Genomic DNA, 15,997 nt, shown 5'->3' on the forward strand with positions numbered 1-15,997 from the left:
CAGAGCTCAAGAGGATTGTGCTCAGCGGCTCAGAATCTAGTTGGAGGCCTGTAGCTAGCAGTGTTCCCCAGAGCTCAGTACTGKGTCCATCTTGTTCAACTTACTCATCAATGACCTGGAAGAAGGGACTGAGTGCCTCCTCAGCAAGTTTGCTGATGATCCCAAGCTGGGAGCAGTGGCTGTTACCCTAGAAGGTTGTGCTGCCATTCAGAGAGATTTGGACAGGCTAGAGAGTTGGGTGGAGAGGAACCTCAACCAGGGCAAGTGAAGGGTCCTGCAGCTGGGAAGAAATAACTCTATGCACCAGTACAAGCTCGAGGCTGACCTTCTGGAGAGCAGCTCTGCACAGAAGGACCTGGGAGTGCTGGTGGACAACAAGCTGACCATGAGCCAGCAATGAGCCCTAGTAGCCAAGAAGGCCAATGGTCTCCTGGAGTGCATTAGGAAGAGTGTTGCCAGTAGGTGGAGGGAGGTGATTCTGCCTCTCTACTCAGCCCTGGTTGAGGCCACATCTTGAGTACTGTGCCCAATTCTTGGCACTCCAGTACAAGAGAGACTTGGAGCAGCTGGAGAGAGTCCAGCATAGAGCTACGTAGATGATCAGAGGACTGGAGCATCTGCCCTATGAGGAACAGCTGCGAGAGTTGGGCCTGTTTAGCCTGGGGAAGAGAAGACTGAGGGGGGATCTTATTAGTGTCTACAAATACTTTAAGGGAGGATATCAAGAAGATGGGGCCAGGCTCTTCTCAGCGGTGCCTAGCAACAGGGTAAGAGGCAACGGGCACAAACTGAAACACAGGAAGGTCCACCTGAAGATGAGGAAGAACTTCCTTAGTGTGAGGGTGACAGAGCAGGTTATCCAGAGAGGTTTGGGACTCTCCTTCTCAGGAGATATTAAAAACTTACCTGGATGTGATCTTGTCTAACATGTTCTAGGTGACCCTACTTGAGCAGTGGGGGTGGACCAGCTGATCTCCAGAGGTTCCTTTCAAACTCAGCCCCCCATTCTGTGATGTTGTGAAAGAGCGAAAGGCTCTTCATATGAGCAGACAAGAAAGCCAAAAAAAGAGTGGCAGATGAGGAGGAAAGAGCCAGAAAGAGCATTGTCTGGGTCTGAATTTTGGAAAGCAGTGGGAATATCCTCTCAAACAACCTTGACAGTAGGGGAAGAAGAATGAATATCCCTTGTGCTTGGGCAGTAACAAGGAAGGAGGTTTGGGAAATCAAGGGTTAGGCTGTGGGAGTGTAAAGGGGGCTTGAGCCAGAAGATGACAGGGCTAAGAAGAGTTGGGGACCTCTGAGACGGAAGTCTGGGACTGGTGGGTCAGAAGGAGCAAAGAAGTCAGGATCAGATGTCAGAAACTGACACTTTTTAAATGAAAATGCCTGTCAAAGTTGCATAAACCCCACAGCTGAAAATGTTCTTTGATTTCAGAAATTCTACTTGCAAATTTATAGGTGCATATCTATGGTCAGATGGTCAGTGGCAAAGAAAGCTCATCAAGTTAACTTCTTGAATATTTGTTTCTCCAAAGTTTCATGAATCAAACAGTTTTACATCACCTAAAACTAAGCTCAAATTAATTGCAACAAAAAACAGTAACACTTGGAATGGAATACTTTCCCATTCTTTCATGGTTTTATCTTGTAATAGGTGATAAAATCTAAGTCTTTCATTTGTAGGAAGCTTTCGGTACCCTAGTGAACTTTTGATCAAATATGATCTGCTTAAAGAGCGCTGCAGGGTCAAAGCATTTTCTCTGGAGAGTTTTAAGGTGAAGCATATTTCATAATGAGGTCCTCTTATTAAGTTCCAGTCTGCCACTCTAGCAGAAAACATAGATGTGTGACTGGTTGCTTACAAGATATTAAACAAAATCTATGCTTTAATTACTGGATTAGTTACCTAAGTACTTTCAGAGATTAATTCATTATCATCACATTTTTCTAAAGGGTTTATGGTTTGTTTAATATGAACAGATTTTCTGTAACCGGGAAATTGAGATTACACTGCCTCTCCCAGTGTAATCTTTTAGATTAATCAAAAAATGTGGGGCTTTCAGCTTCACTGAGTTAAACTTGATTTTCTGTTATTGAAGAACTGAAATTTGTGTTTGCATTTTTTTTTTTAACAGACTAAGTCACTTGGATTTTAACTTGGGTTTGGTCCTATTTCCTCTTCTATCCATCTGAAAAATGGACTTTCCCAAGTTGACCCTTTACCATTAGGTAAACTAGAGGGAATAAATGTTAAGGTATGGAAAGAAAAGAAGGCTTCCTTTTCTTTTGTTACATATTCAGCTCTGAAAAAAGCACTTCTTTAGCCAGTTGAGCGATATCTAGCTCTCCTAACAAGGAAAGAAGTCTGCCTAATGCATGATTAATATGAAGTGCTAGGGCTTGGAAAACAAGAAGTCTTCCACGTTTTCCAAGACAAGTGTTGAAGACCTCGGTGAAAACAAAATTATTTCAAAGTTTTTTTCAAGTATTTGTTCACAGGAAGACAAGCGGTGGTTTAAAATATAGAGGCATTTAAACATTTTGCCAGTATCTATTTTGAACATCTGAAATGAATTTTGAGGTTGAACCTATCCATTTGATGAGAAATTTTTTGTTCAGAGCAATGCACAATACATCGGACAATCAGATACTGCTAAACCAGTGTGTATATCTGGGGGGCTACGTTGTGTTTTGGAATAGTGGTTTTGTTAATTGTCTGATTGAGAGACTTAAACCATTTGGTGCTTGGAAAAATTGGAATCCTTTAAGTAAATAGTTTAATCTTGGCATCCTTTCACTCTAACTGCTGCAACTTATCCAGTTAATGTTGGAGGGGTGAATGTTTCATCTTGAAAGCACATTTAGGACGAAATCTGGTTTTATACACACTGTCTCTTACACTAAAAGCACAGATTTCCAAACAGTGTATAAAAGTCAATAATTCATATCCAGCCACAAGCAGCATTTGCAACCATTACAGTTTCCTAAACTGGTAAAACATCTCTTCTGTTTTTGTCGGAGGAACCTGAATTTCTTAGACTTTTCTGAATTTCAGTTGGGACTATGACTTCATGGACTGCATTTTGCTACAGCTATTAAATACTAGGGGCTGAGAGGCAAAATTCACAGATAATATAGTCATACAGCGATGAGCACACTTCTGCATGCATAATAATGTATTATAATCAAAAATACTTAAACTTCAATCCTGCAAATGTTTATTAAGTGCTTAACTCTCAGAGGACTCTCAAGTGTGTAAAATTAGGCAGACGTGTAAGTGTTTAGAGGTTTGTGCCTTAGGACTTCCCCACCCAGCTCAGCGGAAGTTGGGCTTAGGTTATTTGGTAAGCCTTAAGGTAACACATACATACCTTGCTGATGGCACTGAAAAAATATTGCAGTGCAAAATAGAAGAAACCCATTACATATGTTCCAACCTTACTGATTCTGTAATTCTATGTGCCAACAGAAATAATCTTCAAATACAACAGAGTGGCTGCTCTATCCATTCCATTCATACGTGTGTGTGGAAAACAAGCAAAATAGATGCCAGAGCATGCAGCAATGATAGGAGATTTTGTAGTAAGATAGGATGTTGACAGGGTTGCTGGAATTATTTTTTGCTCTGCAGCTCTGAGTACCTTAAGAAAATAATGGTTTTCACTGCTGCAACACTGTGTGCCAAGCAGGATGACTGGCTTTAGAAACTTCTGTATGTATTGATAGTGATTGGAATAATAGCTAAAAGGGATGTGTTGCTAATCATCTCCATCTTATTAAAAGTGTTGACAATAAGGCCTAAAGCCCAGTCATCTCTCTCAAAAGGTAATTGCCAAGGGAGTTAAATTTTGATGAAAAAGAAAAATCTGTCATTTGACAAAAGTAAAACTGCTTTTATGCACTGACCAAGCACAGACACTTCAAATGAGTTGTCTAACATTCATATTGAAAATCAGGAGTGAGATAAAAGGCTGAAATGTTATATAATTGGCAATGCAGCTTTATCTATAGTAGTGCTTTTCTGTAATATCACTGTACAAATAGGTACAACAGTAAAAAGTAATATTTTCTTCTAAATTTACATAATTTCCTTTTTCTTCCCTAGCAGCAATAGCAGTATTTCAAGGACAATACTTGCACAATATGTTATTTTTGTTAATTTTTTTGGAAACAGAATTATTCTAAAAATAAAAAGTCGTGTGTGGATGGCTGTTCTGAAAGATAACTGATCTATTAGAAAGTATAAGATCTGAGATTTCTTCAGTAGTTTATAGAGTTTAAGTCAATCATCATTTTATTCAAAACCATGCAGTTCCTATCATCACTTACGAGCAGGAATACTTCCACTAAAGGCCTCTTCTCTGTTCTAGCAAATCGATTCCAAATGTATTTTCTCAAATCCTTCTTCTGCTACTATACTGTCTCCCCAGAAGATGTTTTAAATGGATTTGTTATTTATAGGCTCTTGTTAAAACCTATAAAATCCTGCCTATGTTAAATTTTCATTTTGGCCTGGTGGCCAGCTGGTATTCTAAGAGATCATGTCTTTGTGCAAACACACGAGATAATGAGGAGATGGAGCACTTCCCAGTGAACACAGGCACATTTCAGCATGTTTGTTTGAAAGGCAAAAAGCATCCCATGCCTGCCAAGAGATCTGAAATGATAACAAGATAAACTCATTTGAAAATTGTAAGAGTTCTCTGCTTCTATTTTTCCTAATGAATGTAATTAAACTGAAATGATGACTGGAATGCTGAAAGGTAACTCAAGTAATTGGGCTGGTTAATATTAAGAAGGTGTAAATTCTCCAGAAAAGCCCTGTGCATACCAACTAAAAATGCAACCTATGAAATAAATCCATGTGCCTACATTTGTTGTAACAGTACTACTGACCTTCAAGCAAGGTATTTCCGAAGGATTTTTAATGACCAGCTGGAGTTAATAGCCTTTGGCTGTACCTCGGGCTTTAAATTCTGCCCAGCCAGTCATTAATTCTTAGGAAATCCTCTGTTCTTTGATTGTTATTGTTTAACTGCATGGCAAGCTAGAGTGTAAATAGCTGTTAGCAGAGAAAATACATTTATTGTTAAATGCACAGAGAACCTTACTTCAGAAAAGACTCCAAAGCATATACAAGCTGAGGGTTCTGAAAAAAAAATACGGAAAGAAGATTTTTGCTGCTGTGGAAAGAGGCTATATTGTAAAAAAAAGGGCTCAGAAGATCCAAATTCTCAGCCAGTCTCTGAGGAATCAGACAATCTTTGGGTTGTCTCATTGCCAACTACTGGTGTTTCTCGCTATAGGCTGGAACTCTCTTCTACCACTGGCTTTTGGCCAAGAGGATCTGAATTTTGTGGACATCTACTGCCTTTTTTTTTTTTTTTTTTTTTTAAGGGTATATGTCAAAAGTCTTCAAAGGTCTGCCATCAGAACTCCAACAGGCAGAAAAAAAAATACGCTTATATAAGTAGCTTGAGGTTAAGTTTAATTACATAGATGCAATATCTAAGGCAGTATAGCACTATCTGTGCTGTCTGCATGCTGCAGCGTATTACGAGGGGGACATCTGATTACTGAAAAGGCTGAGTCAGACAAAATAAGCTTCATTTCTAAGGCCTCATCAAGAACATCTCCAGAGACATTAAGAACAGAAAGATGAAGAGAGAGATTCAGTGAGTCATACAGCAGAGGATGCAGGGGGCCAATAGTCAGATCTTCTGCCTTGCTCTACTCACCTAGTGTTCTCAAGGGCGGCCAAATCAGACCATTGTTTTCCATTCAGCCATAACATTGGTGAGCTGTGGAGAAAGTTAGTTGGTGCTGGAAATACAGATGTGCTTCTGTTTGCCAGCAGGCAAAACAACAGCACTGACTTTTGCCAGGATACTCCACTCAATTTTAAGCACAAGTGGGTTTTGCCAGTCTATCAGCCATGCCTGTAGAGAACGTTTTGCAAGGCATCCAGCCATGCTGCACAGATACACAGAATTTCTGAACTCCCATATGACTTCCAGGGAAGCCACTACTAAAACTGTCTCTTTTTGAAATGTGAATGAGAGGAGACTGATACTACTGACCTATAATGTTCTTAGCTATAACATAATCAATGATTTTTCACACATTTAGGTCAAGCAATTTTATCATGTGACTATGAAGAAAAAGTGAAAATAAGGTTCTCATTAATACATAGTTTCAAATTTATAGCCAACAGAAAAATATTGCTTTTGTTAATATACAGAATATTTTGCAGCAGTGATCTTTTAGTTAATCACTATCTGTAACTGAGCTACTGTGGCTTCACTATATCTAACCTAGTTAAAAATTTTCTGAACAAGTAGTAATATAGTTTACTATAATTTTAAATGGCACGCTGCTAAAGCTAGTAAAATGACATTTTAAACCCTTTCTTTTAGTGGTGGCAGACTTTCTTAAAAGAACAGACCTCTTGTATTTTCTCTCTGCAGTTTTGTAATTAGATTTTTCTATATCATCTCATGAGTAGTAATCACAAAATTACCAGTTACAGACTGTGCTTCATGTTTGCCCCTTTCTCATTGCCGCACCAGCACAATCCTGAGCATCCTTTAATCATTTCCTATGTATAATTTCCTTCAGTGCTCCAGACCACCTATCCAGTAAACAGAGGACCCTGCAACCTGGGAAGCAGAGAGATGTCAGCATTAGTGTAAGGGCACTTCTGGCAACAGCAACCCCAAGTCTTGCCTAATTTTTATTTTGCCCTTGTTAGAGCCTGAGAAAAAGTCCAGATGGGGCCAAGCTTGGATCTTGTTGCCATCTGTTGCCATCAACAGCCTGGCTCTCACTTGTGGGTGTAAGGTAGTTTTTTTGGGAGGGTAACAAGTAATACAGCAGCTCCTATGTAGGTTTTGGATATAGAGGAAATTGAAATCGCAGATGATGATGTCTCACTAACTCATTCAGTTTCCAATTTTTTACGTGCTATCATGTGAAAATTTATTATCACATTTAACATATTTCATTGCTGTATTCGGTATTTCCTGTAAATACGCTTACTGTTTGGGAAACCACCCAGAAGCCTTTTGGTATTCTAGATACTTTTCCATGGTAAGCTCCTGCTAAAACTTTTACAAGCCCTGTAGCCTTCAGTTAGTACATCGAAAAGCTAAAGGTTAATGACTTGCTTGCTGTCACAAACTCAGTTAATGAAAAGCTGGAGGAATCAGGCCTCTTTACTCTTATTCTTCAACTGCCTTTTTTCCCCCTCTGCAGTAATGATTAGTCTTACTTGCACAACATTCCTAATTCCTGAATCCTAGAGCATTTTACAGTATTATTATTCCCATTCAACATATGAGATAAAATTGCCACACAGAGCAAGGAAATGAAACGCTTTCAGCTACTCTGTAGACTCATGGTTTATCCAGTGTGCTCTCAACCAAATTTGTTGCCCGTGCAATATACTTGAATATTATTTTACTGCTGGAATGCAGTTATATGTAATGCAACGTGACTCCAGTGAGAGAAAGTAACATTTCTAGATAGGACACAAATGGATACTCAGATTACAAATGTAGTAATTTGCTGGTGAGGTCAGACTAGACACTTTAAATTCAAGCAAAGGTGGAAATCATAAATGAACAGGTATGGTCACTTCTTTCTGCTGCTTTATTCAAATTGTTGACCCAACCCTCCTTACTTAAGCATCTCTTCATTGCATGATACAATGTCTTCTACAGCCAAATACCATCTGCTCATTGAATTTCTTCCTCACTATCTGAAGTAAGAACATTGTGACTGAGAAATCTGTGGAGTCTTGATATTTAAGAAATATCTAGTATCCCTGAATGTTGAAATTTTAGGATGGAAAATAATTATTTTTCTGTTCTCCCTTGTATGAACTGTAGCTTAGGAGCAAAGAAGTTACCATAGTGGATCAGGCCACTGGTATAGCAAGCTAGGTTATCTGTCTGCAGCAGTAGTCCATAGATACATAATTCTGAGCTGCTATTTGTGAATGGAGACGTGCTTAGTATAGTTTTATTGCTCTATGCAGATTCTGTGGTATTATGCTACCTCAGGTATCAGTAACTGAAAGACTCCCTTGTTTGTTCCCATCTTCACTCAACTTTGCACAAGGCAGCACAGCTGGGCAGCCTGGCAGAGGAGAACTGAGGAGATCCTCAAGTATGGAGACATCAAACAACATATTAGACTCAATTTCTCTATCCAGTGTTTCATCCAGACCACTGAATTTCAGGTAAGAGTTTAATAGGCAAGAATTAAGATTGCCTGCACATATTTCAGGTCACTATGCTTCACATGGTAGCACTTGGAGGGGAGGAGATTTGGCTTGGTATCTGTACTTGACATGACACTATATTTCAGCAGATATAAAAGAACTTCTTCTGATGTTGTAGTTGTCCCCAAACTTGCYTTAAGCCCTATGGAATAATAGAAGTATACAAATATAAGTGTACTTATGGTTAAAGCCTAGGCTTGAGTTAAAGCTCTTGAGCAACCTTCCAGTGTCATCATTGAGAGAAAGCAAGGGGTGTGACACTGAGGGGAACATGAGAAACAGAGGATAGGCTACTTTTTTCAAAATTAATAAAATCTACTGCAGAGCAACAGACTATGTCTTAATCTTGTAATTATTGCATGAATAACTTAAAGAGATTTTTGGCTTTTACTTCATGTTACTTAACACAGTTTCATTTRCTTTGTGTGATCTTAATTCTTAATAACTTGGCATTCTGATATTTGAATTTGGGACAATTCAACGCAATTTATGTTTAATTAATTTATTTGTAATTTAACAATACATATTCTCCATCATAATACAAACTTTTGTCTTTGCTATTCTAGTACATATTTGTTTATTCATCTTTTATTTGTGCTATATAGATAGTTGAAACAATACCTTTAAGCTAAGCTTTATATGGGCTGTATAAAGCTCCATAAAGCACTTCTGAAAGAAAGATATCATATGCATTATATGCATGTAAATGATTATCAGTTGTGAATCAGATTCACCACACAAAATTAGTAGCATTTTAAGGTGATCCAATGCAAATTTCCAGTTAAAACAGCAAGAAATTTGAGGAAACAAGAGAACAATATTTTAACGAAAGAATGATAGAAAACAAATTGATATTTTCTCTAGGATGTCATAAGGAAGGAGCTAAATATGAAGATAGATAAGGTTAAAGAAAGGTTAATGCCAATGAAGGAAGAGGATTGTTCAAACAACTTTGAGGAGATTTATGAAATAGCACATTCCACAGATTTGCAACTACGAATACTGCAGGCAAAAGAGTGTGGATGACAAACTGTTTAAAGAAGCAGCAAAGGTACTGGAATATTGGGAGCTGTGTTTCCTGGGGAGGTCAAAGAAACACCATATTGTACTGTTCAATCAACTAAATGAAGGAATGAGAAAAAAGAGATTTTTGGTTAATGTAAATAAAGGTGGGCACAAAGTGGCCTATTCCCTAATTGCACTTCTGGTTTTCTACTGCAGAGTTGTACTGTTTTAGGCCTGTTTTGACTAACATCACCATGAAGGTGATTCTGCAGACATGCTGTATACTATCATACTATCTTGGTTACTACCTAAGAGTTTTTTTCTTTTTTATTTTCTTTTTTTACTGTGAGAGACAGAGGCTGCGCTGAAAAAAATACGTAATTCCTAAAGGCATGGAAGGTAGGCTAACAGACTCACATATCTGAATGTGAAAAAGGATCACATACAACATTCAGCAAATGGTGAAAAATGTAGATGTGGAGACAATTCCCCAAACTGGATAGCTGAAGATAGCTTATCTACATAAGATCAGGATAAAACCTGAGAGAAATCATCTCACTGACTATCCATCCGATATTTTGTTCCTATGTCCTCCAACCTTTAATATTTATTACTCAAATTTTTTATATGCACTCTAGAAATCAGTATTGGGAATATATGGTTAATGTTTGGAATCTATGCATTGACTAAATATTGGTCATTTCTACTTTTTCTGCTAATGTATTTATGTTCACAGTTTGGATTTGTTTGGTTTTGATGGACACACATGCTTGGAAAGGCTTATAGATGAAATCTGATCTGATGTTTCAAACAAAACTACATCTGTTCAGCAACTCTGCTTCCATTTTTAATGTGTGTTCTTCATCCAARTGATGAAATGCTATTATCAGATAAATTGATCCACTTATACACTTACTCTTTTTCTTTTCCCTCTTCTTCTATGTCCTTCTATGAACAGTCATTGTGTTTTGGTGCACTTCTAGTGCAGCAGGATGTATTATGGCAATACTGTAACTTTTACCTCAGTTTGAGATTTGTATCATGCTATGAAATGTTGAGGTATATTTTTTGTGTGTGTGAACTTTGTTTATTTTATTTCAAAATCTTTCTGTATAAAGGAATAAGTACTTAAATACTGTTTAGAGTGCTCTATATTTGTCTGAAATTTGAGTTTCAAGTTGTGATCAGCTTTTCCACAGATACAGTGAACTATGAGGAAAAAGGAAGTTATTGAAATTTAATCTCTTAGTTTGATATTCCCACTTGGAATAATCAAGTTTGTAAAGGAAAAGTATACTAAGGCCTTTCAATGATTCATGTCTTTGAGTTCACTGATGTACTTTTAATTATGCTGATAGCATTCCATCTTAGAAAATGAAGTTTTGTAACTTGATATGAGCTATAATAATGATGTAAATTATGCCAGAATATGAAGCTTTGCATTCTGATTCTGAACAGACAGTTTCTCACACCTCCAGGCCTCTAACTTAGTTCAAGCATGATCCTTATCTCATTTTGTTGGTTTGTTATTTTGGGTCCTGCCTGCTGCCAGGACCCTTTTTACTATCCATGCAGGTTCTAAAATGTGTAAACACCTCTTTTACTTAAAGAAGATAGTTTGTGTATAGGAGGAAGTAGTCATATATATGAAATTGAAATTCTCACTAAAATATTTCAGATTACTAACAACGAGAGAACAAATCAAGACAAAGTCATTAACTTTCTATAGAAGGTATTTTCTGCTCCTTCCATGTAATCCATAGAAACTTTTCAGAATATCAACAGAGAATATCATAAAAATGAGTAAGCTCTCTGCCTCTATGCACTTTCAGAAATGCTCCAGTATTTATCAAATGTTCAATTGTTCAACAGCAGCAAGAAGTCAGTGAAGATTTGAATGTCTTGCTACTTTCTCAGGGAGCGATTGACTTCACTCATTTTTCTCCTACAGCACCTGCTAAGAATGCAGATAGGTACAGAAATAGGAATTATTTTCATGGTATGAATTCATGAAGCTATGTTTCTATATTTATAAAGACAGAAATAAATCAATAGCCAAGCTAAACACTTCAGTTTCTCTAATAATGAATACAAGGAAAAGAGTCATTCAAGCAAATTATAAAAATCATGACTGTATCAAGATTGGCTAATTGATAGATACATATTTTCCAAATTTTATGCTTGTGAATGTGCTAGTTATAGTAGACTGAGAAATACCATGGGCACAGCACTAATAGACAGTAAAAAAACTCCTAAAGTTTGTTTAAGGTGCATAAAATACCACTGGTATATTCAGGGTTAATTTTTTAGACCCACACAGAGGCTCCCCAGCTAAAGACTTGTTAGTATTTCTATTGCAAAGAAACCAAACATTTTTATCCACCACTTAGGACAGAGAACACCATAAATATTCCTACCCTTTCCAGGAGCAGGGAAGGCTTAGCCTTCCCAAGGAATGAAGGCAAAAGGAATAACAATCAAATCAATAATCAAAAGCACTGGAAAATTGATTCCAGTGGCAACATGAAAATTGTACGAAATGTACTGTTAACCAAGACAGACAATCAGATTTGTAGAATCTAGTGCCTCTGAGAAGTGACTTCAGTTCTCCTTACCACAGAGAGTTTTTCCTCTATTTCACAGGAACAGTACACAAAGCATACGCAATTTTGAACAATGAAATTTTACAGGAAAGTGAATGGGAGATAGGGGAGATAATGAACATCTGGAACTCATGCAGGTTTGACTGTCAGCATATGTAGCTATAATGTGAATAGTTGCATAAAAATACAATATTCTAGTTGGGGAGTTTTTACAGAGACAATCAAAAGCTAGAAAAGGCACTTCTGCCTATTTAAAAATCCCCCAAGATGGATAGCAAACTGTAATAAACTGAAATGTATTGGCTTCTGGCAACATCCTGTGGTCTTCTCTGTAATGAAGGGAGAATTGCTTGAATATTAGTAATAGTTTGCTTGTGACACTAATACTTAGGCAGTTTCAATTCCATCCAGAAAGGACAACAATATATAATCCTTCAGTACATTTGCTCCTTGTTACCTTGTGTGACTGCAAGGCAGGCAAGAGACAGTAAGATACTGGTGGAAAGAGACACTCAAGGTGCATAAGGGGTTAAACAGGATAGATTTAATAAAAGACTTATAATGCAAGCTGTATGGGGAGCCTCAGGAACCGTGAGGAGGCGTTGATGATGGGAGGCTGCTGGAGGCATGAGTTGGGCACGTGGATTAGACGCATGGGTTGGACTCGACTTGCTGTTCCTAAGGGCCCCTTAAATTTACCAGAAGTATTCCCTTATCTCGGTTGTGCTAACCTTGGGCAGCTACAGGCCCAGCAAGCAGCTAGATGTCATTTACAAAACAGAATATGCATGCCTGGCCCTGATGGGACCTTGGTCAGTGTGCAGTTTCACGTGCTGGGGCTGCTACCATGGCCTCTGCCAGTCACTGACTCCTTGCCAGATCTGCCACATGTATTCTCCCTACACCTTGTAACAATTATTTTAAACTGACCTCAGAACTATAGGAAGGTACGTATCATTTTTACTTCAGATAAGAGGTCTCAAGTCATTTTGCTTAGCACTGTGTGTTTTGTTTTTTAAACAGAAGCTCTTGGGTTCCTTAAAGCTGTATATGCTCTTTAGCTAACGACCGTAATGTGTAAAAAATATATTACATATGTGGTGATCATATGCATTGATAAATTACACTTACCATGCACCTTTGAGTGCCTCACCTGCACTTTCTCCCATTAGTCTATCTCCCCCAATATTTATTCTAACATTCCAAACTTCTGAAACACATCAAATAGCTGCGACTTTTTTTTCCTCTCAAAACCTGCCAAAGATGTATTTCCTTCTTTTCTCTCAACGGAAGAATTTTTCCTACCAAATTAATACTGTCCGAAAGACCAAATGGTAATATTTTTCCCTGACCCAAAGTGTATGAACTGTGATCTCTCATCAAGGTGCAAAACTTAATGTGGCACTTTTGCAATACACAGCAGGAAAGAGGAAATGGCTACAGTTCTAAAGGAACAGTCAGCAGTTCCCTAATATTTGGGTATAACAGGATCCTTACTTAAATATTCAGATTCTGAAGTAATGGCATTTTTACCTATAGTAGTACTATATTTGGTGACTTTTACCAGTTTCAAATAAATTCTAGAAGTTGAAAAGATTTATAGTTAGTAATTCTCCCTTTGGGACTAAGTAGCTGAACTAGTATATATGTAGTATCTGCTGTTATAGACCAAAGTTACGAAAAATAGCTGCAATAATATTTTTTAGCATTCAAACTTTTTCATTTATTAAATGTCGAAGAGTGCCAAACTGTATTCAGAATGTCTGAAGAAACATAACACTTGTATTGATGTTATTTTGATGTGTCCTACCTAATTCATTACTCATATCACTACCATTAAAAATGAGGATCTATTTTGACTCATCTATTTTGACTGATTATTTGACTATTTAAAATACAGATCATTTCAAAGATAATTCTACTGAGTAACCTTTCCACTAGTGGAGTTTGTGCATACTAGTCATTTGCTTTCATCTTTGCTTTTATATTTATTCTTATTTTTATACATCTATCTACCCTTTCCCATGACTTTCTTATATGCCATTTCCCCCCCTTGATATATTTTTTACAGCTTCTGGTATATTATAATAAATCTGGGCTATAAGTCTGGGTGTGCATGAGAACTCAGATGTGGATTCTTGCATAGTTGAAGAGAATGGCTCTGCTGATGGTATAAACATTAAGCTGATTGAAAAAGGGAGCTTTTTACTACTCTGTGAGTACAGGATAGAAATAGACTTTGGACAACAATAGAATATATTAAGTTAGAAACATGAAAAATGATGTTATCAAACTTCTACTCAAGCTTCTTCCACTGTACCAGAACAGTTATGTTTCAGCACTGAAATAATTAATAGCTTTGACATCTAAGAAAGCGTTAGCACAGTTGATGGCAGAAAATAAATAAAAATTCTCMTGTGTTTCCATTTGACAAGAAAGGGAAAGAGCAGAATGATTAAGGACTTGCATGAGTTATGAACTGGGCTCACAGTGTGAATATGGGCATTACACCGAAAGCTCTGTGCTGTGTTCTGCAGATGTGCTGGATGTGTGGGAAACATCCCAGCCAGTTTGTGCTGTGTTGTGTTTGTCTTGGTGCACTGCCTGAGGAGCAATTGCTTCTTCTCCAAAAGTGTCTTGAAATTTCCCTTTTAATTCATCAGGTGTTGCTTATTTGATAAGATGAAATGAAAAAAACCCCAGTAATTTAAGCCATATTCAGACAGGGAGATATTATTATAAAGGGGAGGGTAAATTTGGCTTTGTATTGAGGGGATTTTGTCTTATTAAAGCACTGGTGATCTAAACAGGAAAATCTGTCATTGAATTTCATTCATAATGAAAGATCACAAATCATGAATAAGAGAAAGGAATTTGGACATCAGCTGGACTAGGTAAATTGTAACAGAAAAAACACAACATAGCTCTGCACCATCTGTAGTGCTATGTTACACAGAGGAAAAATCTTCTTGAACATCTACTATAAATTACCCTGTTAATTCAGATTATTGAATTCAGTGGGATTTGTTTTTAAACAGATAAAATTTTCTCCTAGTGACTTTGTGCTTTCAAATAATTTGTTTTGTTTTTCTTTAGGCAGAATTACGGTCAGTAGCTCACTATCAGCAGCTGTTTCAAGGAAGAAATAAGGACAGAGTAGGACAAACAATAATATTTGGGAGAAGGAGGATGTTTCCTTAAGAAAGAAACAAACCATTTTAGATCGTGCTGGTATCTTCTCAAAAAGAGAGAGGGAAATATTGTAGCAATTTCTGACAAGCTCTTGGTTGTAGGTAGTTAATGCAGAAGAAAAAAAAACCAATCAATCACGAATGGAAAAACCGCAAGGATGAATATGGGAAGGAGCAGAGCAGAGGAAGGAAAATAAGTGTATAAACGGGATAGGGAATGATGCTGCACAGAGCTGCACTAAATATTCAAATCGTGTAGCGTTAGTATTTTCATCAGGATTTCCCCGAAGAACTACAGTATTCAACAGTGCTAAAGTGACAGAATATCTAATCACGACGCTTTTTTAACAAACTGAGAGCAAGTAAGTTGAAACGTTACATATTTCTTATTTCAGAAGCACTGCAAAATTCAGTCATAGAAATCAAGCATATTTTTAAACATTTTAAACATTTAAACATTTTTAAAGTTTCTTTGAAACAACCTTTCTGTTCAACTGTACTTATGCACTCTATCAGCATTTTTGGCATCTTGGTAGAAAGGCCTGTTGATGTTGACAAAAGCAAGCAAATGTTCAATAGGTTTCACACTTAAGCTTAGACTGATCAGAGGAGGCGAATCCAAAGGTTTTTATTCCTTCGTGGTCAGGAACTAGCACGGTCTCATGGGAAGACGTATTCACCTGACCTTTGGGAACTGGATTAAAACTTATTTCTGAAGTATAACACCGAACAATCCCTAACAGACTAATCGCATTCATTGGAGGTCCGGCAAACGTTCTTGTTGGTTTGATTCTCCCGTGGAATTGAATTGCTCCCTCAACTGTACGGCTCGGAGCAGTGGGGAGGCGCGGTCACACAACGGCCCGCGCCCGTTACCGGCCGCCCCGCGCCCGCCCGCCGCGCGCCCCGCCCCC

This window comes from Rhea americana, unplaced genomic scaffold (assembly GCF_003343005.1).
Source record: "Rhea americana isolate MKP2758 unplaced genomic scaffold, rheAme1 scaffold_11, whole genome shotgun sequence".
Taxonomy (NCBI): Eukaryota; Metazoa; Chordata; class Aves; order Rheiformes; family Rheidae; genus Rhea; species Rhea americana.